This window comes from Canis lupus, chromosome 1 (genome assembly GCF_003254725.2).
Source record: "Canis lupus dingo isolate Sandy chromosome 1, ASM325472v2, whole genome shotgun sequence".
Classification (NCBI taxonomy): Eukaryota; Metazoa; Chordata; class Mammalia; order Carnivora; family Canidae; genus Canis; species Canis lupus.
The window spans coordinates 75,466,268-75,491,521 of record NC_064243.1 but is presented as its reverse complement, the minus strand read 5'-3'; positions in this window follow the sequence as shown (position 1 = coordinate 75,491,521).

The following is a 25,254-nucleotide window of genomic DNA, read 5'->3' as shown; positions in this document are numbered from 1 at the left end:
TAGGCATTATCTTCATTTGGGCTTTCCCAGATGCATATGGGGATTTACACACCAGTAGTTTATTTGGGAGATGATTCCAGGAAGCCTTGAATGGAGAGAGGACATGAGAGAGAAAGGATACCAACCCAGAGCTGCTGGGGACAACTGGGGCCAGTTCCACTGTAGGCCTCTTAAGACTGTGTAGAGCACACAATCTGAGATTGTGCCTCCAGAGGCCTAAGGAGCTGGGTTGTTCCCCAAGCACCCCCCCAAGCCCCATCTCTCATTTGCCTGGGGCAGTGGCTGGCTGACTCTCTGGCAGCTCTGGCTTGCCTTATGCAGTGGTGACTCATTCCTGCAGTCATAGAAAGCCCGCAGGCAGGTCTGGAGGAGTTGGAAATATAAAAGCTGCAGGTGTGCACAGCAACAGTGAATGCATGCTGTATTTGCTTTTGCAGTAAAAATCAAGATTTAAAAACCAGGAAAGTGGTTGTATTTCAAGTTCAAACTCTGGAACTTGGCCTTGAAAGAAAAGTTGCCTTTTCTAGGCAGGTGTGAGATATGAGATGAACCATCTGCTCTCAGTGTTCCTGTGGCATTATTCATTAGGTCCACAGTGCCAGCATCACTGTCATTCCCGAATTTCTAGGAATTGTGCTTTGTTGGTGCTAAAGGTCTCTGTAAGTTTCCTTTAAATCAGTGACATGCTGATCCAATAAGCAGTGGGACTCTTTCATACTTAAGCTAGCTGAAGGCAAACAGCAACATTTATTTTTCTTTTATCAAAATTAAAACAGAACTCTCAGTGTTGTGGGACAGCTAGAGACAAGTTCCTGACCCAGTCAGTAACTTCCTACCTTTTCCCACTGAAAATGAGATAGTAAATACTCAGTACCTTCACCTAGGAGGACAAAAATCAAGAATGCAGGTAAAGTTCTCAGCAAAGGGCTGGGCTAGTAACCCCAAACATCAAAGCAAATTGAAAATACTGGTAATTTGTGTATTTGTGTCTGGTAACCAGAAATCTCTCTGTTATATTAAGAAAATGAATCTTACCCTCAGATCCTGTTTCACTTACGAGTAGTGCAGAACCGTGACTGAGGATCTTTTGTTGTGGCTTAGGTATCTCCACGTTGAATTACTGGGAAGCTTTTAGTTAAAATAAATATCTTAGGAGAGCTGGGGCTAGCCCTGGATGAAGGGAGGAAAGGAATGGGGAGGAGAAGCAGAGAGCCAGGGGCTGGGAGGGGCTGGCAGCCTTCCTGCTTGTGGCCCCCTCTCCTCCTCCTGCACTCTCTGCCACCTGTCTCCGTGACTTTGACAGACTGGTGGGGCAAATATAAATGACTCACAGTATAACAAAAGTTGCTTGCCCTCATTATAAGCCAGAACAGGAGAATTAAAACAACAGATAATTGACTGTGGGTCTTAAGTAGGGGAGGTATATGGTTAGAAAACTTTATAAATGAATGCTTTCTGACTAGAGTCATTATTTATTTATTTGTTTTTAAAGATTTTACTTATTTGAGAGAGAGAGAGCAAGAGAGCGAGAGAGCACACTAACAGGGGCGTGGGGCAGAGGGAAGGGGGAGGGAGAAGCAGATTTCCTGCCAAGCAGAGAACCTGACAGGGGGTTTGATCCTAGGACCCTGGGACCATGACCTGAGCTGAAGGCAGATGTTTATCTGACTGAGCCATCTAGGCATTCCATGGGAACCCAAGTTTTTTGTTTTTTGTTTTTTCTTTGTGAGATAGAGCATAAGCACAAATGTGTGAGTTGGGGTGAAGTGGGGCAGAGAAAGAGGGAGAGAGAATCTTAAGCAAGCTCCATGCCCAGCAGAGAGCTAGATGGGGAGGGGGCTTGATTTCACTACCCTGAGATCATGACCTGAGCGGAAATCAAGAGTCAGATGCTTAACTGACTGAGCGCCCTGGGAACCAAGTATTAATAAGGCTTTGAAGCATCTCAGGGCAGGACTACTCCATCCGCTTTTCCCTCTCCAATTTGGAAGGATCGGATGGCCAATGACTCAGAAAGGTTACTCACTGAGTGCCAGGGCAGTAGTATTTTTTTTATTTTTATTTAATTTTTTTAAAAAATATTTAATTTATTCATGATACAAACAGAGAGAGAGGCAGAGACACAGAGGGAGAAGCAGGCTCCATGCGGGAAACTTGACGTGTGACTCGATCCCGGGTCTCCAGGATCACGCTCTGGGCTGAAGGTGGCGCTAAACTGCTGAGCCACCCAGGCTGCCCTCTTCCATTGTTTTTATTTTTATTTTTATTTTTTTTGATCTTTTTTTTTTTTAAACTTTTATTTATTTATGATAGGCACACAGTGAGAGAGAGAGAGAGGCAGAGACACAGGCAGAGGGAGAAGCAGGCTCCATGCACCGGGAGCCCGACGTGGGATTCGATCCCGGATATCCAGGACCGCGCCCTGGGCCAAAGGCAGGCGCCAAACCGCTGCGCCACCCAGGGATCCCTATTATTTTTTTAAATACATTTATTTTTTATTGGTGTTCAATTTGCCAACATACAGAATAACACCCAGTGCTCATCCCGTCAAGTGCCCCCCTCAGTGCCCGCCACCCACTCACCACCACCCCTAGTTTGTTTCCCAGAGTTAGGAGTCTTCCATGTTCTGTCTCCCTTTCTATTATTTCCTACCCATTTCTACTCCCTTCCCCTCTATTCCCTTTCACTATTATTTATATTCCCCAAATGAATGAGACCATATAATGTTTGTCCTTCTCCGACTGACTTACTTCACTCAGCATAATACCCTCCAGTTCCATCCACGTGGAAGCAAATGGTGGGTATTTGTCATTTCTAATGGCTGAGTAATATTCCATTGTATACATAAACCACATCTTCTTTATCCACTCATCTTTTGATGGACACCGAGGTTCCCTCCACAGTTTGGCTATTGTGGACATTGCTGCTAGAAACATCGAGATGCAGGTGTCCTGGCGTTTCATTGCATCTGTGTCTTTGGGGTAAATCCCCAGCAGTGCAATTGCTGGGTCTAGGGCAGATCTATTTTTAACTCTTTGAGGAACCTCCACATTGACTTTCTTCAGAGAGTTAGAACAAATTATTTTAAGATTTGTGTGGAATCAGAAAAGACCCCAAATAGCCAGGGGAGTTTTAAAAAAGAAAACCATAGCTGGGGGCATCACAATGCCAGATTTCAGGTTGTACTACAAAGCTGTGGTCATCAAGACAGTGTGGTACTGGCACAAAAACAGACACATAGATCAGTGGAACAGAATAGAGAATCCAGAAGTGGGCCCTCAACTTTATGGTCAACTAATATTCGACAAAGGAGGAAAGACTATCCACTGGAAAAAAGACAGTCTCTTCAATAAATGGTGCTGGGAAAATTGGACATCCACATGCAGAAGAATGAAACTAGACCACTCTCTTTCACCATACACAAAGATAAACTCAAAATGGATGAAAGATCTAAATGTGAGACAAGATTCCATCAAAATCCTAGAGGAGAACACAGGCAACACCCTTTTTGAACTCCGCCACAGTAACTTCTTGCAAGATACATCCACAAAGGCAAAAGAAACAAAAGCAAAAATGAACTATTGGGACTTCATCAATATAAGAAGCTTTTGCACAGCAAAGGATACAGTCAACAAAATTAAAAGACAACCTATAGAATGGGAGAAGATATTTGCAAATGACGTATCAGATAAAGGGCTAGTTTCCAAGATCTATAAAGAACTTGTTAAACTCAACAGCAAAGAAACAAACAATCCAATCATGAAATGGGCAAAAGACATGAACAGAAATCTCACAGAGGAAGACATAGACATGGCCAACATGCACTTGAGAAAATGCTCTGCATCACTTGCCATCAGGGAAATACAAATCAAAACCACAATGAGATACCACCTCACACCAGTGAGAATGGGGAAAATTAACAAGACAGGAAACCACAAATGTTGGAGAGGATGCAGAGAAAAGGGAACCCTCTTGCACTGTTGGTGGGAATGTGAAATGGTGCAGCCACTCTGGAAAACTGTGTGGAGGGCAGTAGTATTAATGGTAGCAGTTGGGCAGCCCGATGGCTCAGCGGTTTAGCGCCGCCTTCGGCCCAGGGCGTGATCCTCGAGACCGGGGATTGAGTCCCACGTCGGGCTCCCTGCGTGGAGCCTGCTTCTCCCTCTGCCTGTGTCTCTGCCTCTCTCTCTCTGTGTTTCTCATAAATAAGTAAAATAAAAAAAAATTGTAGCAGTTACTACTAATTGAATTAGTCATCATGCTAGTGCTTACCATATATTGCTCATTTCTTTTCTTTTTAAAAATATTTATTTATTTGATAGGGAAAGAGAGAGAGAGAGCACAAGCAGGGGGAGCAGCAGAAGGAGAGGGAGAAGCAGGCTCCCTACTGAGCAGGGAACCTGGTGTGGGGCTCAATCCCAAGACCCTGGGATCGTGACCTGAGCCAAATCAGACGCTTAACCAATTGAGCCACCCAGGCAACACTGCTCATTTATTTCTGACAATAATCTTGTGAGATGAGTATTATTAGTTCCAGTTTATAGATGATGAAACAGATGCTAAGAGAGATTAAGCAAAATTATTCAAGATAGCACAACTAGCAAGCAGCAGAGCAGAGATTCAGACTCAAGACTCAATGAAGTCCTAGTGAAGGTCATGTTCTTCAAAGGGCAGCAGGGGGTGTCTCACTACTTCTCAGAAACCATATGAGGTGTCTGATCACTGAGCAGAGGGCAGTGACATGTTGTTTCTGCATGATACAGATAGTTCCCCAGGCCCAGACTGAAAGCCCAGGAGCACTGCTGAGTTATAGGAATTCAGGATGGCTAAGTGAGGCCTCCGGTGTTTTCTCCCCTTTCCTCTCTCTCCTCTCAGGTGGTGTAGACTGTTTAGCAGAAGCTCCCAGAGCTTCTAGCTTTGTTCCATACATAGCCTTGGCCAAGGAGAATCCCAGAAAAGCTAAGAGATGTCATCTCTTCTACTTTATTGTAGGCTGGGAAGAAAAGGTCCTAATACCTCTTGTCACCTGTAAACAGTTATCTTCATCAGTAGCAGCACCAGCAACTCCTACTATAGGTAAGTGTGGGGGTATTCAACTTTGTGGAGGGAGATAGCCAGGACTCAAGGTCAGTGAAGTGAGCACATAGGCCTAATAACACGACAGCTTGGATAATGGGAATAAAGGCTTTGCATTTGTCAATGCCAGTACTTAGGTTAGCTCTGTATCTTGGAGAAAAAAAGAGTAAGTTGACAGGAAATGCAAAACAGGGATACATTTTGCAGAATTCTGGGTTCAACATGACTGTATTTTAAGATTTTATGCCTCCAAAGGCATCAATTAGGCCTGATGAGTAGAAGAAGCAATAGACATGGTTCGATAGAAATGGGAGGAGGAGCTATAGCAGATTTCAGCAAGCAGTGGTGGAAGAGTTAGGGGATAGGTCTTTTCCAAAAATGTGATAGATTGGACCTTTTCATTCTGGTAATGTAAAGGAAGAAAGGAGGATTGTGTATATTAATATTATATTCCTGTGATATGAAGGGAGAAATGGGTTGCAGATTTCCATCATATCACCATGCTCACTAGGTCAGCATTAGAGGGACTTACATAAATGCTCAGAAATACTTTGTATGGATGAAGGCAGTAGAACAATAGAAGATGGGAGATTTTTAAAGAATAAAGTAAATAGAAGGCCTTGTTTCCTAGATGCCTTGGTGAGTTTTCTTTTAGCTTTGTGATTTTATAAGAAGATGTGGATATTCTTAACACATATCAGCCCCATGGTCAGAAGAAGATAGCTTTAACTCCTCTATTGGAGAATAATTTACCACTTTTCCTGCTTCAAAGTGAAATACGAGCTTTCAAAAATATCCTGCCCAGCAGTTGTTACAGCATTTTGATGTGCTTTTATATTTTAATAATTTTCAGTTTAGTATATTAATTTTGATTATAAATGTCCCCACACACATGCCCACTAGTGGTAATATTATGTTTACCTTCTCGTTTGTACAGTTTTTGGGCATAATGCATTCTGATAACTTATTAGGATACATGGCTGGAAAAATTCTCATTTTAAAGTAGAATAGTTGTTAAGCAACATTAAAATTTAATTAGAACTGTTCACTGCATTTCATTATGAGGTTAGTGTGTAATTACTAAGCAAGTCCTGGTGTTTACTAATAACAGAAGTGACAGCACATAATGCTGCTAAATTATTGCCACATCGCTAGAGAAGACAATTGGAAAATGAGGAACAGATAAAGGCATTGTTTAAAGAGCCTCAGGAGAAAAAACACAACATTAGAACATAATCTTTATTTCCTTTAAACTGCCTTTTCCCTTGTCCATCTAGGGCAACATATGCATGTAGGCCTCCTCTATCACAGATTAAGTAGCCTACCTATAATGCCTCTAGTTGCTATTTTCACATTTTGCACAAAACTCTTCTCTTGGAAGAGTAGGCATGAAGTGGGCCTTGGGAGATATAGTTCTAAACTGCTCAGATGCATTATGTATGGGGAGAAAATAAACCTTCAGGTAAATGACATAAACTGAGTTTTCTAAGAAACTTTATGCTTTTTAAATAATCATAACTTACTCCTCTCTAATTAAGACATAAATGTTACATTATGACAGAGTAATGATGTTAGAAAGCTCTATCAAATGTAGCTTGACCCTACACAACATGGCCAGTGATGTGTGGGTTGCAATTTTCATATATGGGCACATTGAAATGTATTTTTTGAATTTCCCTTTGTACAGACCTCATAATCTTGCTGTTAATTTGATTCCCTGCTCCATTTTCTCCTTATGCCCAAGACTGCCTCTATACATTCACAGCGAATTGGGGCAACTATTTCGATAATTTGGATGAAAATTAGTTTTAACAAAGACATTCAGATAATAGGTATGATCTGTGTGTGTGTGTGTGCGTGTGTGTGTGTGTGTGTGTGTGTGTGTTTAGTTGGTGTTGGAGTTGGTCTGGTGGGGAGCATTGAGGTGAGAGGGTAAGATAACATCTCTGGAATAGATTATTTTGATAAATCACTAAACTGTCCTTTTCATATGCTTTTGCTTTGTTTTTGATCTTGGAAAGGGATGGGGGAGCACTTAATCTTTCATCCTTAACAATGGTGTTAGCTATAGGTACCTGTATTATTTTGTAGGTCTTTTTTGGCCAGGGCTGTCATAACAAAGTACCACAGACTGTGTTGCTTAAACAACAAAAATTTATTTCTCACAGTTCTGGAAGCTGGAAGACAGAGATCAAGGCAAAAGTTGGTTTGGTTTCTTCTGAGGCCTCTCCTTTTGGCTTGCATGCGGAGATCTCTCCATGTCCTCACTTGCTCTTTCCTCTGTGTGCATATCCCTGGTGTCTCTCTGTGTGTCTAAATTTTCTCTTAAGGACACCATTGGGATTGGATTAGGGCCCATCCTTATGGCCTCATTTTAATATAATCACCTTTATAAAAAGACCCTATCTCCAAATACAGTCAAGGCTCAACATCCAAATTTGGAGGGAACAAAATTCAGACTATAACAGAACCTTTTATCAGGTTAAGGAAGTTCTATTTAAGGTTGTTGAGAATTTTTGTCATGAATGAGTATTGAATTTCATCAAGTGATTTTTTTTTTGGCATAGATGAAAAGATAAGGTGGATTTTTTCTTTAGACTTTTTTCTTTAGATTACATTGATTTTTGCATATTGGATCAGTTATGCTGTATTTGTTTATATATAGCTGCATTTTATTTTGTAATGTTTTGTATTTTTGCAAAAATACTTACTAAGGTATATTGTTTTCTTTTCTTGTAATGTTTTTGTCCAGTTTTGATATCAGGATTATGCTTATTTCAGCAATAAGCTGAGAAATGTTTCCTCCTCTTTAATACAAAACATTGTGTAAAATTTGTGTTCTTTCGGGATGCTTGGGTTGCTCAGCGGTTGGGTGGCTGCCTTCAGCTCGTGTCGTGATCCCAGAATCTGGGATCGAGTCCCATATGGGGCTCCTGCGAGGAGCTTGCTTCTCCCTCTGCCTGTGTCTCTGCCTCTCTCTCTCTCTGTGTCTCTCATGAATAAATAAATAAATCTTTTAAAAAAATTTGTGTTATTTCTTCTTTATTGCTTGATGGAATTCATTAGTGAAATACTTGGAGTCTGGAGATTTCTTTTTCAGAAGATTTTAAATTACTAATTCAATTTCTTTTAATAGTTATATTGGATTATTTAGTTTTACCTTGAGTGAGTTTTGATAGTTTGTGGTTTTTGCAAAAGTGCTCATTTCATTTACAATGTTGAATATATGTGTGTAGAGTTCTTTGTAGTCTCTTCCAATTTCTGCAGTTTGTAGTAAAATCCCCTTTTTCATTCCTGACATCAGTAATTTGTAAATTCTCTGCTTTTTTCTTTATTGCTCTTGCTAGAGATTTATCAAATTCTGCCCTTCTTTCCCAACCTGCCTGCTACTATTGACTTTTCAGAGTCCTCAAATAGCTGCTCCATGCATCTCTCTAGGTTTTATATATTCATTCTGTGGCAGAGACAGAATGAAGTGGGTGTATTCCTTTTTATTTGGAACTGGAACTCTTATATGTAACTTTTCAGTTTGATCTACAAGATTCCAGGACAGGTAATTTACTACCACAGCAGTCTTTATGGTAAATATATGAAATACATTTGACCTACTGGTACTGTTCCAATGGTAATAGAAGCCTCAGCTGTTACAGAAACAATTCAGAAAGGAGACAACACTTACTCTCCCCCCACTAAATTTTACTTTGACAGTACCTGCCAATGATGCTTTTTGTGAGCAGTGTTATGGGTATTGGGGGACTAATAGATCCCAGGTAAACTTGGGAAGTTTGTCAAATATGCCATGAAGATCCCGGCCTCTCCTCTCCACAGCTTTTGCTAACCTCAGTGGCCCTGTGACTCATACTCTTCATGCAGAAGGGTTCCTGAATTTTTAAAATTTATGGAATGGGTGAATTAAGTTCAATCACAGGGGTCAACTCTTATAAGTATGCTATGTTGAGAGTGTTATGTCTAAGTTCAGAGGGAAATTGTGCTGGATTCTCTTAGTGGTGTCTGTTACGGTTTGCGGAAGGGCAGTGGCAGCAGATGTTCTGTTGTGTTATTTGCTAACTTTCTTCTCCTTCTCACATAAAATCTCGCAAAAAGATGTGCTATTGTCAGATACATTTTTTGAATACATTTAAGATAGTTAACTTCCCTTACCTCACATCATTTCTATTATTATTACATTCTCTGATTGTGAACTAAAGTCCTGGTCATCTGTTAAAGGGTTTTCCAGGACCAGTGAGCAGTTGTAGGAAACTATTGGGGAGAGGAAATTAGTAGGTGCTGGTGGGAAGGCTCTCCTTGACTCCTATCATGATTCTTTGTATATCCAGGAAGTCCAGTCATGTCCGCCTGGGTGTAATAACATGGGAGCCTTCTCTGATTGGAAGAGGGGATAGATGGGCTCAAAGGGTGGGTCAGGCAAATGATGTGGTATTAGCTATATCTTAGCAGGGTCAGTGACTGCTGTTTCTTTCTTCTTCCAAAACTTACTCCATTGAAAAAGATCCATGGCTTACAAGTGCAGCTTGAGGAGTCTTGGCCTTTGTGCAGGCAGGGGAAAAGCATATGACTGGTAAGAGCCTAACTGACGTGGCTATATGAGCCAACTTTGAAGAGTGACTTGACCTATGGCCTTTGGAATAACACACATTTGACTTTGAGTCTGGGATTTACAATTTACTAATTGTGAGGCTGAGAGTAAGCTGCTACTTTTCTGAGCCTCAGTTTCCTTAATTGTAAAATAAGATAATAGTGTTTACCCAATTCCCTCTCTGGATGATTGTAGGGACCAACAATAAAATCTGAAGAAAAAAATGCCTGGCATAGGCAGTAAGTCCTCAGTAAATATTAGCTTTTTATTATTTTTAGATTGTATCATGGGCGTCACAGAGTCACTGCTCACCTTGGATCTTCTGTCTAATGGGGTGCAAGCAGGGACAAAATCATGGGCATGACCTTTCTTGGATAGGCAAAAGAGTCCTCATGTTTCTCATGTTGAAACTAAATCAGTCCCTTAAGTCAAATGTTACCAGAGCTAATAATGATCTACATTTTTAACAACTGCCATGACATTCAGAACAACTTTTAATTGTGTCTCTTTCTTCAAAACAAAAAATTCATATAAGCAAATGCTACTATTTCAAGAAAATCCTTCGAGGGACTTTAATTGACACATGTAAATGCTGTAGTTCAATTTGCATTTAAATAGGCATTCTTAATATTTCTTTTAAAATGGGTTTTATTTCTCTCTTATAAAACTAAAAATTGATTTCTTCTTTTTAGCAAAATGAGTGCCTACTAGGGTTCATGGTTAAGAGATGTGGTGCAGCTGTTCTTTTATTTCTCCCACTCAGTGTGGAAATAGCCTTACCAGGCAAGGTAGAAATGAACAATAGAAATAATATTTTTAAAAAATATGCTTCTGCACAGGATTGATCAGTGGGTTAGCAAAGATTGACATCAGCGTGACATTCTTTCCGTAAATGCACAAGGCTGCACAGAAAAATCTTCCCTATTTACAAGTACAGTCAATCTTCCATCCTTTATTTCTCTTTGATACCACAGTTGACTCTCTTAAAATGCACTGCAGAGACGGTCTTTCTTGCCTTTCTTCCCTTTAAACTGGGATGGGGGTGTTCCCGGAAAAAGACTTTGGTAACGGTGTTTGGGAGGTAGAAGTCTCATCTGGAATATATTACTGAAGTAATTCTTGAACAGGTGTTTGGCACATGTTCCCAGGCTCCTAAGAATGGAAATCCAAGTGTGGAGTTTGGAATTTATTGAGGTCCCTTATTCAAGTCTGACTGTAGGTCTGCTAATGGTCTGTAGCAGGAAATACTAAGGGCTCACCCAAAACACATTTTCCTTTTCATTCTGGGCAAATAGTTAGACTATATTGCCCTGCCTGCCTTGTAGTTTGGTATGGTCACATTCCTAAGTTTTATCCAAAACCGATACATCCTACTTCTGGATTCGGTCCATATAAGCCTCCCACATGGTCTTTGCTCTTTTCTCCTTCTGATTAGAACTAGGTGATTAGAACTGGGTGACTCCCAGGGCAACCTTGGAAGCCGTGTGTTGAAGATGGCTGTGCCTCCATCAACTTGGGCTCCCTGAATGTTCTGCCAACCTGTTCACTTGCTCAGTGCTGTTTTGTGAGCAAAAGAAATAAACTTCTATTGAGATTGAACCATTATACATTTGGGGGTTTATTTGCTATAGCAGTTAACCTATCCTAACTATGACTTACTCTTTCTCTACAGTTTAAGCTACTATATATGTTTAAACAGGGCTATGAGTTCTGTTGACATGGAACCAGTACTCCTTCAAGCATCTGGTGGAACTATTAGTCCTCATATATATCCTTCCTTGGGAATGTGTGGTCTGGATTATTGTCCAGTAATGCTAAAGTAGTTCTTCCTCAGCATGTCTGGCATTCCCATCCCACCAAATCACTTTAAGGACTTTTCTTTTCTTGAAAATAGTCACAATTTATTCAACCACGCATTCATTTTACCACCTGATGAATAAATTGCCCATTTGTTTGATTATCTGTTCTCAAAAATGTTCCAGACAAGGAAGTCAGTTTACAAGATGAATAAAATGCAACAAAATGGCCTATGAAGACCAGGAGTGAAATAAAGGAAAATAAGGGTAGAATCAATAAACCTGAGTCAGGAATATAGCTAACATACTTTTATTTTTAAAGGGTTTTTGTTTATTCATGGAAACATAGAGAGAGGCAGAGACACAGACAGAGGGAGAAGCAGGCTCCCCTGCAGGGAGCCCGATCTGGGACTCGATCCCGGGACTCTGGGATCACACCCTGAGCCAAAGGCAGATGCTCAACCGCTGAGCCATCCAGGCTCATCCATAAATCTTTAGCTGACATACTTAACAAACATGAACATAGTTGATCTTGCTAGCTCCTGCCCTCTCTGACATCTTCCTCCTAAAGCTGCTCCTGGCCACTTTCTCTCACCTCCTTCCTAAATCCCAATTTTTTGGGAGAACCATTTCTTTAAACATTTCCTGGTGGCCCCACATTTCCATCTGTCTCTATAGGATCTTTGATGGCTTCTTATCCCCTTAAATTTCATTTAAGCAGTTGGACAATTTGATGTGGGAAGACTTAACCTGGGAAGTCATTTTTCTTTTCTTTTTTAAGATTTACTTATTTATTTTAAAGAGAGAGCACGAGCAGGAAGGGTAGAGGGAGAGTGAGACAGAATCTCAAGCAGACTGCTCTGAGCATGGAGCCCAACATAGGGCTTGATCCCATGACCCTGAGATTATGACCTGAGCCCAAACCAAGATACTTAACCAACTGTACTGTTTAGGTGCCCCAGGAACGTCATTTTTCTTATCACTTGTGAGGCTGAGTATTTTTTCATATATTGTACTTACTTGCCATTTACGTTGCTTCCTTTGTGAGTTTTTATTTTTATTTATTTATTTATTTTTAAAGATTTTATTTATTTATTCATGAAAGACACACAGATTGAGAGAGAGAGAGGCAGAGACACAGGCAGAGGGAGAAGCAAGCTCCATGCAGGTAGCCCGACGTGGGACTCGATCCGGGGTCCCCAGGATCACACCCCGGGCTTCAGGCGGGGCTAAACTGCTGTGCCACCAGGGCTGCCCCCTTTGTTTTTAATAGTTTTTTAAATCTAATCTATTACTGATTCTTCTAGGGTTTTAAAAAAATTGATGTATCGGATTTGTATGTGTACAATATTAATCATATTTTTAATATTTATGTTACAAATATTGTTCCCAGTCTGCCTTTTATCTTGAACATGATGTATGCAAGTTATGTATTTTGAATTTGTTCCCTTTTGTTTATATCTTTATTTTTTGAGCAGTTATAGGATAATTGAAAAATTGAGGAGAAGATACAGACATTTCCCATAACACCCTTGCTCCCATACATGCATTGTCTCCCCCTTTACCAAAGAGGTACATGTATTACATTGATGAACCTACATTGACACATCATTATCATCCCAAGTCCAGGGTTTATGTGAGGGTTCACTCTTGATGTTGTACATTCTGTGGATTTTAACAAATGTGTAATGACATTTATCTATCATTTTATCACCATACAACATGTTTTCACTGCCCTAAAAATCCTCTGTGCTCTGCCTATTCATCCCACTTCTCCCAACCTCTTGCAACCATTTATCTTTATACTGTTTTCATAGTTTTGACTTTTCTAGAATGTCATATGGTTGGAATCAGAGTATGTAGCCTTCTCAGATTAGCTTTTTTCACTTATGAATATGCATTCAAGTTTCTTCCATGTCTGTCCATGGCTTGATAGCTCATTTCTTTTGGTCCTGAGTAATACTCTGCTGTCTGGATGTACCAGTTTATTTACCCATTCATCTACTGAAGGACATCTTGGTTGCTTCCAAGTTTCGGCAATTATGAATAAAGCTACTATAAACATCCATGTGTTGATTTTTGTGTGAACGTTTTCAGCTCTTTTGGGTAAACACCAAGGAGAATGATTGCTGGATCATATGGTAAAAGTATGTTTAGTTTTATAAGAAACTGCCAAACTGTTTTCCAAAGTGACTGTACCATTTTACATTTTCCAGCAATACATGAGAATTTCTGTATTTCAATCTTTGCCAGCATTTGGTGTTGTCAGTATTCTGGATTTTGGCCATTCTAATAGATATGTAGTTGTATCTTATTGTTTTTTAAGTTTGCATTTCCTTAATGTCATCTTTTCATATGCTTATTTATCATCTGTATATTTTCTTTGGTGAGATGTCTGTTGAAGTCTTTGGCCCATTTTTTAATTGGGTTGTTTATTTTATACTACTGAATTTGAAATGTTCTTTGTATATTTTGGGCACATCCTTTATCAGATGTATCTTTTGCAAATATTTTCTCTAGACTATAACTTGTCTTTTCATTTTCTTGACATTGTCTTTTACAGAACAGATGTTTTCAATTTTATTTTTTTATTATTATTTTTAATAATAAATGTATTTTTTATTGGTGTTCAATTTGCCAACATACAGAATAACACCCAGTGCTCATCCCATCAAGTGCCCACCTCAGTACGTGCCACCCAGTCACCCCCACCCCCCTTCCACCACCCCTAGTTCGTTTCCCAGAGTTAGGAGTCTTCCATGTTCTGTCTCCCTTTCTGATATTTCCCACTTATTTTTCCTCCTTTCCCCTTTATTCCCTTTCACTATTATTTATATTCCCCAAATGAATGAGATCATATAATATTTGTCCTTCTCCGATTGACTTATTTCACTCAGCATAAAACCCTCCAGTTCCATCCACGTCTAAGCAAATGGTGGGTATTTGTCGTTTCTTTTTTTTTTAATAAATTAATTTTTTATTGGTGTTCAATTTACCAACATACAGAATAACACCCAGTGCTCATCCCGTCAAGTGACCCCCTCAGTGCCCGTCACCCAGTCACCCCCACCCCCCACCTTCCTCCCCTTCCACCACCCCTAGTTCGTTTCCCAGAGTTAGGAGTCTTTATGTTCTGTCTCCCTTTCTGATATTTCCCACACATTTCTTCTCCCTTCCCTTATATTCCCTTTCACTATTATTTATATTCCCCAAATGAATGAGAACATATAATGTTTGTCCTTCTCTGATTGACTTACTTCACTCTGCATAATACCCTCCAGCTCCATCCACGTTGAAGCAAATGGTGGATATTTGTTGTTCCTAATGGCTGAGTAATATTCCATTGTATACATAAACCACATCTTCTTTATCCATTCATCTTTCGATGGACACCGAGGCTCCTTCCACAGTTTGCCTATTGTGAACATTGCTGCTATAAACATCAGGGTGCAGGTGTCCCAGCGTTTCACTGCATCTGTATCTTTGGGGTAGATCCCCAACAGTGCAATTGCTGGGTCGTAGGGCAGGTCTATTTTTAACTCTTTGAGGAACCTCCACACAGTTTTCCAGAGTGGCTGCACCAGTTCACATTCCCACCAACAGTGCAGGAGGGTTTCCCTTTCTCACATCCTCTCCAACATTTGTGGTTTCCTGTCTTGTTAATTTTCCTCATTCTCACTGGTGTAAGGTGGTATCTCATTGTGGTTTTGATTTGTATTTCCCTGATGGCAAGTGGTGCGGAGCATTTTCTCACATGCTTATTGGCCATGTCTATATCTTCCTCTGTGAGATTTCTGTTCATGTCTTTTGCCCATTTCATGATTGGATTGTTTGTTTCTTTGCTGTTGAGTTTCATAAGTTCTTTATAGATCTTGGAAACTGGGGATCCCTGGGTGGCGCAGCGGTTTGGGCCTGTCTTTGGCCCAGGGCGCGATCCTGGAGACCCGGGATCGAATCCCACGTCGGACTCCCGGTGCATCGGAGCCTGCTTCTCCCTCTGCCTGTGTCTCTGCCTCTCTCTCTCTCTCTCTGTGACTATCATAAATAAAATAAAATAAAAAAGAAATAGATCTTGGAAATTAGCCCTTTATCTGATAGGTCATTTGCAAATATCTTCTCCCATTCTGTAGGTTGTCTTTGAGTTTTGTTGACTGTATCCTTTGCTGTGCAAAAGCTTCTTATCTTGATGAAGTCCCAATAGTTCATTTTTGCTTTTGTTTCTTTTGCCTTCGTGGATGTATCTTGCAAGAAGTTACTATGACCGAGTTCAAAAAGGGTGTTGCCTGTGTTCTTCTCTAGGATTTTGATGGAATCTTGTCTCACATTTAGATCTTTCATCCATTTTGAGTTTATCTTTGTGTATGGTGAAAGAGAGTGGTCTAGTTTCATTCTTCTGCATGTGGATGTCCAATTTTCCCAGCACCATTTATTGAAAAGACAGTCTTTCAATTTTAAGGAAGTCTAGCTTATCAGTTATTTCCTTCACACATTCTAAGAAGGCAGTGTTGTACCCAAGGTCATCTAGGCTCTCTCTTATGTTACCTTCTAGGAGTTTTATAGTTTTGCATTTTACATTTAGGTTTATGATCTGTTTTAAGTTATTTTTTAAAAAGATCTATTTATTTATTTTAGAGAGAGGGAGAGAAAGTGTGCAAGCTTGGGAAGGGGCAGAGGGAGAGGAAAAGAATCTCAGGTAGACTCCCTCCTGAGTGCAGAGCTTACCTAGGGCTCAATCTCACAGCCCTGAGATCATGACCTGAGCTGAACTCAAGAGTTTTTTCTTCTTCTTTTTTTCATTGATTGATTGATTGTATATTTTTTATTGGAGTTCGATTTGCCAACATATAGTATAACCCCCAGTGCTCATCCCGTCAAGTGCTCCCCTCAGTGCCCGTAAAATCAAGAGTTTGACACTTAACTGACTGAGCCACCCAGGAACCCAAGGTTAATTTATTTTTGCAAGTGGATATCCAATTTTTCCAGCACCATTTGTTGAAAAGCTTATCTTTACTTCATTGTATTGCCTTCTCTTTCTCAAAGATCAGTTGACTATATTTATAGGGGTTTATTTCTGGGCTCTCTATTCTGTTTCATTAATCAATTTGTCTATTTCTTTGCCAATACCACATTGTCTTGATTACTGTAGCTTTATAGTAAGTCTTGAAATTGGGTAGTGTCAGTTCTCTAGCTTTCCTCTTCTCTTTCTGTATTGATTTGGCTATTCTGGATCTTTTGCATCTCCATATAAACTTTGGAATTCCTATCTTTTGCTCACTATAGGAAGGATGTCTTTTTCCCCTCTGGCTTCTTTCAGGACTTTTTATTTAACTTTGATTTTCTGTAGTTTGATTTGGGCTAGAGTTCGGATATTTCCCTTTCCCAGGGAAGAGGTGGTAATACTCCAGGCTACATTCTTGTTAAGTTTCTCCTGAGGACAGGCCTTGTTGAGAAGAGAGTACTCTGGCTTATTTCAAAAATGGTTCCTTCTCCCTCCCAGAAACACGAGGGGATTTCTCTTTGGTATTTACTGTAAGAATCTGGTCAAACTCCTGGAGGTAAATCTCACAAAACCATGAGGGTACCCCTTCTGACTGGGTCCCCTGGTGTTTTACTCTCAGACTTTGCACACTGAGCCTCCAGTAATTTGTCAATTACAGTTCAGATTTTCTTACTTTGGCACCATTTCCCGTGATGGTTTCCACTTGTGAGCCTTCTCTGTTAAGCCATGACTATTTGTGTTTACCTGTCTGTGTCTCCAATCTTGGGAACAGTGCATTACTCTGTGTCCTCACCTCTTTTAGGGATCTTATAAAAGTTATCATTTTTTCAGTTTGTTCTGCTTTTTATTTGTTGTTAGAATGGATTGGTGACTTCCAAACTTCTTACATGCAGAACCAGAAACCAGAAGTCAACTTATTATATATACTTCCTGAAAATTTCCATCACATTTCTTATTTGTACAGGTGATGCATTATATAGTCCTATAAAAATTAAAAGAATACAATTATATAAGGAAAATATTCCCTTTTAACCTTCCTTCCTGTGTTGTAATTTCACTTCCCTCTTGGGGGGAAAAATACTTATCTATTGGGTTAGTGTGTATCCTTTGAGTTATTTAATTTTCTACACACTTAAATTTAAATATTTGTATAGGAATTACATATGTATATATACAAAAAGAGAATCATGCTGTATGTATTATCCTGTTACTTACTTTTTCACTTAATGTATGTTTGGAGAACCTTCTATGTTATATATCTAGATCTACCTAAAAAATTGCTGCATAGTATTCCTTTACATTGATGTATTAGGGTTTATTTAACCATCTTTTTCTCTATTTTTACTTATATTGTTTCTAATTTTTTGTTATAATAAATGATACTAAAAAATATTCTTCATTCTACTTTGAACATTTTGGGAAGCATTTCTGTAAGGTAGATACCCAGAAGAGGAATTGCTGGGTATTTTTTTTTTTTTTTTTTTTAAAACAGAGATTCTTTTTTTTTTAATTTATTTATTTATGATAGTCACAGAGAAAGAGAGAGAGGCAGAGACATAGGCAGAGGGAGAAGCAGGCTCCATGCACCGGGAGCCCGACGTGGGATTCGATCCCGGGCATCCAGGATCGCGCCCTGGGCCAAAGGCAGGCGCTAAACCGCTGCGCCACCCAGGGATCCCAATTGCTGGGTATTTTAAACAATTAAATTTTTCTACAATTCTGATGGGTAAAAAAAAAGTACCTTTGTTATTTTAATGTACCTTTCATTGATTCCCAGTGAGACTGAGCATTTTTCATATATTTATTGGTCATTTGTAACTTCTGGATTCTGTAATATTGGTCTTTTGCTTTATATGTTATAAATATTTTCTTTCTGTTTCTTTGTTGATGATGTCTTTTATGGTTAGGTTTTCCTAATTTTATGAAATTAGGTCTGCCAGTTTTTCATTTCTTTTACTTTTGGCTTAAGAAAATCTTCCTTACCATAAGCCTACAAATATATCCTCCTAGTTTTCTTCTGAATAAAATTGTATAAGTGAGGCAGAAATGGCTAGCTGTTCAGCAAACTCTTTTTCTTTTCCTTCTGAACACAGCCAGACTTGAGATTGGGTGTGGCCATGCTATTGAGATGTAACAAATGGAATGTGGACAGAAACAAATTACTATCTTCTGGGACTTACCTTGTGTGATCTTTTGTGCTATAATGAATATAACCCTCAGGGAGAAATGGGGAGCTATGTATGGAAGGCTGTGGAACCACAATATGGAAGGTGACTGGATCTGAATCACTCCTTGAAGAAGAGCTACTTGATCAAAAACACTCATTGTGACTTTTACATGAATTTCAAGCTAATGAGATTTGGGGATTTATCTGTTACAGTCACTGATCTACCTTAACTAATAAATTTTGTATATATTTCTAATATTTATTTCCTTAATACACTTGATAAATAACTTATTGTTATATTTGGTATGAGATAAGGATCTGAGCTTCCCATTCCTCAAATGGATAGCCAATTTTGGGGGATTATTTGTCTTTTCTCTACTTATATGAAATGTTACCCTTATCATATATTTGACTGCACCATATACAATTGCCAATTTTCAGTTTTGACCTCTAAAATCAGCAGTTTCATGAGTCAGTTTAATATTTGATTGTCTTATACATATTAGACTTTCTATTCTTGCCCATCAATCTATGTTTCTTTGCCAGTAGCATACTGTAGCTTTGTAGTGTATTTTACATCGGGTAAGGCAAGATGAACTTAAAATCTCAAGTCAAGTTTTATAAAAAATCCCATTGGGATTTTGAGTGGAATTACATTAAATTCACATAGATTAATTTTTTTGAGAATCAACATCTCTATAATATGGAGTTTGCTTCTTTGAGAGTGTGAACATAAATAGGCCAGAAAAACTTGATCACAGATAATTAGAAATGTGTAAGTCACAGCTCTAGGGAAGCCACAGGTTTAATGACTACTGTTTATATCTTTCTAAACTATGGGCATTAAGGGCGATTTGCCCACCAAAGGGCAAATCAGGCTGTACCTGATATCCCATGGTTTCAGTAGGGAGAGTGGGATGCTGAGATATATTTATTTATTAATTTTCTGTGTTTCTCCACTCTAGAGTGTAAGTACCATAAAATTAGACCTTTGCTTTCTTTATTCATTGCAGTATCTTCAGTGTATAGGACAGACCCTGACCTATCACAGACCCTTAATAAATATTTATCAAAAGAAGGAATGAATGACTGTGAGGGTTTGAGCCCTTAATGAAGGTGGTGGTTTACATCTAGCATGTGATCCATAAGACATACATTATAGCCTAAGAGTACTTATATTTTTCTGGCTCTTACTGTGTTTTCATAGCTGTGTCTACTGGTTCATGCTGATTTGTTATGGAAAAATAGTGTATACATGGCAGTGATGACTAAAACATTCACAAGCTGGGACACCTCAATGGCTCAGCGGTTGAGTGTCTGCCTTTGGCCCAGGGCATGATCCTGGAGTCCCGGGATCGAGTCCCACATCGGGCTTCCTGCACAAAGTCGGCTTCTCCCTCTGCCTCTCTCTCTGTATCTTATTTATTTAAAAAAAAATAAAACATTCACAAGCATAGCCTTAGAATAAATATTGTAACAAACACACAAGGTTACTCATTGCAACATTGTTTGTAGTAGCAAAAGATGGGAAACAGCCTAAATGTGAGTCAATAGAAATAGTTAAAAAATCCAAACAACTATGGCATATTCATATAATGGAATACCATTCTGCTGTTAAAAAAAAAAAACACTAAAGAGGAATTGATATGGAAAGGTTTCCAGGATAAATTGCATTGTTAAGTAAAAAAAAAAGTGCAGAGCAGACTGTATAATATACAAACTTTTGTGGAAAAAAGGGGAAGAAATAAAAATACATATTCATGTTTGCTTCCAGATGCATAAAGAAACTCTAAAAGGATTAAAAGAAATTAATAAAAGGAATTACCAGTTGGAGTGGTGATAAGAACTAGGGTGAGTGTGACACTTTTCACTGTCTATTTTAGATATTATTTGATTCCTGAGCCGTGTGGATATATGGCCACTTAAAAATGAAATAAAGTATCAAATATAAAAAAATAAATGAAAGAGGTACCTGGGTGGCTCAGTTGATTGGGTGTCTGCCTTCTACTCAGGTTATGATCTCAAGGTTCTGGGATTGAGCCCCTAGTTGGGCTCCCTGCTCAGTGGGGGTTTGCCTTCTGCCCCTCCTCCCTGCTTGTGTTCTCTCACTCTCTCAAACAAGTAAATAAAATCTTTAAAAAAATAAATGATGAAGATAATGATCATATTTAATCTAAGAAATTCTGTTTGTTGGTACAACAAAGAAATGAAAGTTATTTTGAACTTGTATGTTGAGGAATTGTACTTAGAGGAATTGGTGTCTTTGGTATAGCTGTTAAGTGCAGTAATAATGCAGAAGGCCATGGTGGCAGTGGACTTGTATGTAGAGGAATCGTACTTAGAGGACTTGTATATAGAGGAATTGTACTTAGAGGAATTAATGTCTTTGGTATAGCTATCAAGTGCAGTAATAACGCAGAAGGTCACGGTGGTGGTGGTGGAGGCCACAGCAGACAGATCAGATGTAGATTTGCCTCCTTGGGCCCTTTTCATTTGGGAAGTTTTTCTCTATCAGGCAGTTTGGGTCAAAGTTGCTTTTGTTCTTTGTTTTAGACTACAAGGCGCAGTGCACATCAAATGATTTTATCAAAGCTTCTGTTTTGATGCAAAATGTTTCAGTTTTCTCCTCTTGGTCTATGTTGGATCAACGAAATATTTCTTAATAATTTCAAGGCAAATTGGTTCCAGAGAACTAATGAGTTACTTGCCCACAGCTCACTTATTCACCAAAATAATTAAATTTGTTAACAAATATATGGAATTGCAAATATTGAATGGTCTCACTGCTTTGGCCTGGTTCAGTCATCTTCCTTGTCAATATTAACCATCGTTTCTATGTGGTTGTAAGTCACTGTCTTTTAAATTAATTTGTGAATGGAATTGATAATTTGCTTACTTAAAAAATCCCAGCTTCCTCATTCTATATAAAAAAAGACATCATTAATGGAAAGTACTATTATTCATCATGAACTGTACCAAGATAATTTATATAAATTCAACTAATATCTTCTAAATCACAGTGAAAGATTTAATTTAAAAATCGAAGCTATAATGCAGATTCAATAATAATTGTGAAAGTTCTTTGTGAAGTGCATCATACAAATGAATGGTATTGTTATTTTTTTGGCATGCATTGTGATATAAAAAATATTTTAAAAAGGTAGAAAATGACATAGAAGATGAATGGGCAATTCAGGTTGGGGAAGATTGATGAAAGTAGTTCTAATAAACATAATCAGCTTTCAGCTAGGTAGAAAGGCCCCACAAATATTCAGGTTATTAACTGATAGTCACCAACCACTTGATAATCATGCTTCTAATGAGAGTGAGCACTAATGGCTCAAGGAACTGTGAGTCAAATTATGAAGTTTTATTAAAATGTTTTCCCCATTTGTCTTCAATTATTTAGATCCAATCTAATTTTTCTTCAAAATTAAAGTCTGGGGCTCAAGCTAATTTTTGTGACTGAATATTTAAAAATAGATGTCCTCTCTACCCATAAGTAACATCACAGAGAAAAAGTACAGTGCGTTTCCACAGCACTCTTGTTGAAACACAACCATTTCTTTCCCCCCAACTTATTAAAATAATGTGCAATGGAACAAGCATAACCAAAGCTTTGTCCCTGAACACCAAAATTTAGAGAGGCTCCAAATGACTCACCTGCTACTACTCTAATTACTTCTTAGTAGCTGTAGCTACTTTTCACTTTTGCCCTAACCCTTTGGCTGTTGAACACAGATAAAGCCAAGAACCAAGGTCAGAGTCTAAGCGAGTGAGGCATTCAGGGTCCAGAGAAACAACACATATTCAACATTTTGGATAATTGTTACAGAACTGTCTCTCAGCCTGGAATCTCAGGGGCTATTCAAGAAATAACCCCTTCCTGGGATCTGGGCATCGAGGATTCATTTTATTTTGATGTGCAGCCCCTGGATATCATTCAACATTGTTCAGGAGCCTGGTATGGCTACTTGTAAAAGGATTTGTGGTGAATGGCTTGCTATCTTTCCTGGTTGGAGTGCCCAACCACCAGCCAGTCTTCCTCACCTTCTCCTTCATCTTCTACCATTCCTTTTCTCTATGCCTTTGATCTTTTCCTCTCTGTCTTTATTTTTCCATACAAAATTTACCTTTCCTTTAAAGCCTCAGTTGTATATCATCTTACTCATAGGAAAAAAAACCCCATTCTGATATAACTGGTACTTATGAATTTAATAACTTATTAATGGGAGTGCCCCATGTTAAAGCAGTTATGAGTATGTCAGGTGGAGTGACTTTTTCCTCAAGGGTAGGTATTTGGTTGGACGAAATACATCTTTAAATTCCTAAATGTCTATGCTGCTACAGTATGCAGTGATTTCTCAATTACCTGTGTAAGAGTATTGACCTAATGAATAATTTGAAAATATTTGGCATTGGAATGCATGGTACAATTTTTTTTTCTCCCAGTAGCTTATTACTAATTATTTAGTAATTATTTAACCTATTATTACTAATTTGGTTGAACTTGTATTAAAATAAATACTTCTCTAGAGTACATACCAAACTAGAAATAGTTGGGACATAGGCAGAAGCCAAAGGGAAATGAAAAATGTTCAGAATCAGAAGACTCAACATTCAATTATTTAATATACTTTGCTATATTTCAAAAAAGATTTTGAGGGGGTAATAGTAACTGTGCCTCATACTGGAAGCAATATGCCTTTTGAGGCCCAAATGCAAGAGCCAGCTCTTTGTCTAGTGTAGCATTCTGTTGTCTGATAATAACAACAGTAATCATTCCAGAGTAGCCTACAGTGTCAAGTACTCTGCTGAATACTTGATATGGTTTCTCTTAATTAATCTTCAGATTATTTGCTGCATCATTTTACAGATGAGGCTCAGAGAAGTTAATTATCTTGCCCAAAGTCATATAGCTAGTACCAGGCAGAAGCATCACTTGGAACCCAGATTGTGTGGCTCTAACGTTAGTGTTCCTAACACCTTCACCCACTGTTTCTGTTGATGAATATAGCTGTACAGCTATGACTGCTTTTTGTTTGTTTTTTATTTTTTAAAATATTTTATTTATTTGAGAGAGAGAGAAAGAGCATGCATGCAAGAGAGCACAAGTGGGGTGAGGAGCAGAGGAAGAAGCAGGCTTCCCTGCCAAGCAGGGAGCCCCAGGTGGGACTTGATCCCAGGACTCCAGGATCATGACCTGAGCCAAAGGCAGATGCTTAACCAACTGAGCCACCCAGGCACCCTGTGACTGCTTTATAGAAAAAAACAAAAACCCATAAAAACAACTGAGTATTTTTAAAGTGGGTCTCAGAGCTTGAAGTACTGTCTACACTGAATGTAAAGGCTTTGTTAACAACAAATTATCCTCTCTGAGAAAGGGATTGTGTTCATCTTACCAGGACAGTTCTGAGAAACAAGTGGAACCCCAAACCTTTAGATTGCCCAGACTCACTAGTTCCAGACTAGTGTAAAGTCTTGAGATCCTATTATATCCACATGGTCCTGGCTTGACCAAAGGACCTGGCTGTGGAACTCTTTGTCCAGAGTTACACCTTCCTGTTTGCCATTACATTTCTTGCCTTGTATTATCCCCTGCCAAATTATTTCCCTCAAATATAGGTCTTTAATCAGCTATGGGCTGTGCCCTAGCCTTAGGATGGGAAGTACCACTTGTGGGTCTTAAAACTCACCCTCTTCCTAGGCTCAGCTGTCCTGATGACAGAGGACATTGTCATTGTCCTCTGACTTCAATGTCCTGGATCTCCCTGCTACTCATCCTCCCCAGTTACAGCTGCTGGGAACTCAATGATGATTGAGCCCATCTCTGGTCTTTGGCACAATTTCAACCTATGTGTACCCTCCCAGAAGAAGACTCCTTTGTGCCAGTTGTTTACCTACACCTCTCTTTCCTGTCCTGCTGCCTACCCTCCACCACTCTCCTGTATCTTACTATAGTCAGAATCAAAGATCAATGAATATTAAATTTCAGCTTTTAGCAGCTAGTATCAATACTTCCTATAGTGGTGAGGTCCTTGGTAATTACTCAAAACGGTTAGATTCAATTATATGCAGTTTTGTTTTTTAATGGAGGAGGAAAAACAACAAACCCAGACCTATAGTAACATGAATCTTCCTGAGCACGCACTCACCCGCCTTGTGGAAATTACTTTGCAGAAACAATGCACAGTATCTAACTCATGTCAGTGCAAATCATTACTTTGTCAAAAAGCAGGGACTTATTGCTTGTGTTATTTTAAAATTGTTTTCAGCCTGAGATTGGCATACCTAATTGCTTTTTAAATACACTTGTTAAAGCATCAAGGATATTGCTGATGGTATTTAAACGCCTTTGGGTGGGCTGCTGTCATTAAGAAGCAAGGTTGGCATTTTCTTCTCTAACCTCGAACTTGATGGTTTTAATATCTAGGCTATTAAATTTACACCATGAAGAACTCAGGCAGATAAATCTTTTACCAAAGCAATTTAAGTAAACCAAACCAAACCAAACCAAACCAAACCAAACAAAACAAAAAAAAGGAAGGGGTAAAGCATTTAACTTTCAGATTACATATTCTCCAGGGATTGTCCTCTATTTTTGTGGCACTGCACAGAC